General features: G+C 53.5%; 1 pseudogene; it reads right to left on the bottom strand.

Moving 5' to 3' along the window:
- Positions 1 to 2,383: 2,383 nt before the first annotated feature.
- Positions 2,384 to 3,606, bottom strand: LOC146180991 (uncharacterized; annotated as a pseudogene).
- Between the last annotated feature and the right edge of the window lie 209 nt (positions 3,607 to 3,815).

Genomic DNA, 3,815 nt, shown 5'->3' with positions numbered 1-3,815 from the left:
GGAAAACCCTAGGTGCCCCACCTTCGTTTCCTGCGAGATGCGCCATCAGTTGACGAAGCTGTGGATCATGTCATTGTCGATCTGTCATATCTTCCGGATTCAAGGCCCCAAGGAAGCTGTCTTCCTCATCCTCTGCGCCTCCTTACGACGGTCCCACGGGTGCTCGAGACAAGCAGTCAGCATCATGATGTCTTCTTCCGAATTTATTTAAGATCGTGACTTCGTACTCCTGTAGCCGAAGGCTTCACCTTGCAAGCCGGCCCGCAGGATCCTTAAGATTGGCTAGCGAGCACAGCACGGTGACCACACGAAACGGGCGGTCGTAGAGATAGGGCCGAAACTTGGTTATGGCCCAAATGACGGCGGGGCCCTCTTTTTCTGTTGTTGAGTAATTGCCTTCCACCTTGGAAAGAGTTCGGCTTGCGAACGCAATAACCCTCTCAGCTCCATCCTGGAATTGTACGAACACTGCCCCTAGTCCTTTGTAGCTGGCGTCCATGTGCAGTTAATGTTGGCATTTTCATCGAAACGGCCTAATATAGGCGGTGATAAAAGGGCTTGCTTTAGTTGCGTAATGCTAACTCTTGTTCCTCGTTCCACACAAAGTCTGCACTGTCTTTCGTAAGGTGGATAAGTGGCGCTGCGATCTGGGCGAAGTTTCGAACGAAACGTCTGAAGTAAGCGCAGACCAAGAAAGCTTCTGACAGTTCTCTTGTCTGACGGCGGCGGGAAGGACGCCACGGACGCTGTTTTCTCGGGATCTGGTTTTACGCCTCTCTGGCTAACTATATGCCCAAGAAACTTCAGCTCACCATACGCGAATTGACATTTCGAAGGCTTGAGCGTGAGTCCGGCGTTCCGTATAGCACGAAGAACAGCTTCGAGGCGCACAAGATGGTCAGCGAAGGAGCTTGAAAAGATAACAACGTCATCCAGATTAACTAGACACGTCTGCCACTTCCGTCCGGCGAGCACAGTGTCCATGACGCGTTGAAATGTCGCGGGCGCTGTACATAAGCCAAACGGCATCACCTTGAACTCATAAAGGCCATCCGGTGTTATAAACGCAGTCTTCTCTCGGTCTCGCTCATCCACTTCGATCTGCTAGTATCCACTTTTCAAATCGATAGACGAAAAATAGCGGGTGTGACGAAGCCGATCGAGGGTGTCGTCGATTCGCGGCAGCGGATATAGATCTGTCTTTGTTACCTTGTTGAGTCGCCTGTGGTCCACACAGAACCGAAGCTTCCCGTCTTTCTTCTTTACCAGCACAACAGGCGCGGCCCACGGACTGTTTGAAGGCTGGATGACATCATCATGTAGCATTTTCTGCACTTGTTGCTGCATTGCTTCTCTTTCCTTCATGGAAACTCGGTACGGTGGTGGGTCGCGCCATCGACATAATTCTATGTTTCGCGACGGCGACGGGCGTCTGGCGAACCTTGGATGTCGTTTAAAAACAATCGCGGTAACGATGCAAAAGTTCGAGTAATTCGCGTGTCTAGTACGACTCAAGTTTTTCCTCGATGTTCAGTTGCAAGGGTTTTTCTTCCTCGTGCGGTTCTGGTGGAATATCCCTCCCAGGCAACACAATAGCCTCACGAGCGTCACTTATCTCTTCTATATGGGCTATAACTGCCCCTTTTGTCACGTGCTGCGGTTCGTTCTTAAAATTCGTCACCAAGATGTTGGCACGTCCTCCCTGAACATCGGCTATTCCTCTCGCAACACCAATTCTCTTCGAAAGCAACTTATGTTCATTTCCTTCCAGGAGGCCTTTGTCACATGCGGGGGTCTCGGCTCGAACAGGTAGAAATACTGTCGAGAGCGGTGGCAAGTTAACATGCTCGGCATCAACTTTAAGCGCAACTGGGGTGGCTGTACGAAACATCAGCGATGAAGAACGTACTCGGAGGGTGAACTTATTCTGCCCTACATCGATGACTGTGCCATATTCACGAAGAAAGTTCATTCCGAGAATAACATCCTTGGAGAAATTTCCCAAGATCACATATTTAGCGGGACATGTCTCACCGTGAATTTCGACGCGGGCGGTGCATTTTCCAACTAGAACGACGAGGTGATTTCCTTCGGTTCATACCGGAGGCTCCTCCCACTGGGTGATCACCTTGCGAGGTCGGCGACATAACTTTCCGCTGAATACCGGGTAATCGGCGCCAGTGTCAACGAGTGCAATGACAGCGTGACTGCCGATAATAACGCATACATTACTAGAGGCCGCCAAACCATTTTCGTTTCCGCGTGTGCCGTTGTTCGTGATGTCCAACGTACGTGGAGGCTCTTTCTTTCGGCCGAATTTGGCAACGCCACCTCCAGGCGTCGCCGCACTCAGTTTTCCCGACGAGGAAAAGGAGACAAGCTCTCACGGCGAGACCCGTGAGGAGGCGTGGGAGGGCGGCGTGGGAGGGCGGCGTGGCGAGTGCGAGCGGGATACACGGTCATCGGTTTCCATCGGGGATGAAGTGCGTCGAAGATACTCCTGGATATCTCGGGGTTGTTCCCCGTAACGAGGTAGCCGGTCGCTCCGGCTGAATCCTCGCAGGCCGAGATCTCAGTATGGGCAGCGCCAGTACATGTGGTCAGGATCACCACAGTGGAAACACAACGGTCGTCTATCCGCAGTTCTCCAGATGTCGGCTTTTCGTCGTCTCCGCGGCTCCGAGTATGCGTCATGCTGCGCCACGAATTCACGGCGTCGAGGCCCAGAATCCGAAGTCTGTTGGTACTGGTGAGGTGCGAGCGGAGGAGGACGGAGAACGGCAGCATAACTTTCAGCCGGCTGTTGTTCTGCAGCAGCAACAATTGGCCTGATAGTAATAGCTTCCGGTGTGAGTGCCTGTCGCACTTCCTCAGGAACAGCCGTAGCAATGGATGCTGGGGAAGGCTGCTCAGGAGCTGGGAAAAACGTCCTGAGCTCTTCGCGCACGAGTTCGCGAATAATTTCGCGGATTTCGGTGAAGCCAGCACCACTAGGTCCAGACGAGGCAAGGCTCGAGACGTTGGGGTAGGTTCCTAGTCGCTGATAATAGTTTGTTCGCGTGGCCAGTGCGCGCTCAATGTTAGTCGCTTCAGCCACAAAACTGGCTACTGGAATTGGCGGATTGCGTATAAGTCCGCCAAAGATCTCGTTTCGGACACACCGCATCAAGGCGCGCACTTTGTTTTCCTCCGTAGCCTGTAGGTCCGCGCGAGCACTTAGGCGCAGCACGCGTCCTCTACAAAGCTTCTCACACTTTCGGCAGGGCCCTGAATTCGAGCTTGGAGGAGATCTTCGGCGTGCTGTCGCCGGTGCTGGTTCGCAAACGTGCGCACCAATTCGTTCTTGCAGAGCTCCCAAGAGGTCAACGAGGCCTCATGGTTCTCGAACCAGTACCGTGCCGTTGCCTCTAGAGAGAAGTAGATATTCTGACGGTACTGATCGGAGGTCCACCCGTTGTGGCGCGCAACCCGCTCGTAATGTTGGACCCAGTCTTCAACATCGTCCAGGCCATCGCTACGAAATGGGGTGACAGTCCTTGGGGTTACCGACACGTAGATGATCCGCGCAGCAGCTGCACTCTCGGTTTGCTGCGGCTGGAAGGCCATGGTGACGTTAGCCCTGGCAGTCTTCCCCTCGGGCAAGAGTCCGAATTCCAGAGCTTGGCCTTGTTGACGTCGACTGGCGCGGCTTTCAGGGGCTGTAGCAGACTCTAAGAAAATTCGGCGGCCTGGACTTAGGACTGGGCTTGAATTCCGTGTTGAGCTACGCTGCATGGGATTCGTACCTAGCGACTTCACCAAATGTCACGTCCGGG

The sequence above is a fragment of the Amblyomma maculatum genome, chromosome 8, assembly GCF_055883805.1.
Source record: "Amblyomma maculatum isolate TAMU_Amacu chromosome 8, ASM5588380v1, whole genome shotgun sequence".
Taxonomy (NCBI): domain Eukaryota; kingdom Metazoa; phylum Arthropoda; class Arachnida; order Ixodida; family Ixodidae; genus Amblyomma; species Amblyomma maculatum.
This window is presented reverse-complemented; position numbering and strand designations above follow the sequence as displayed.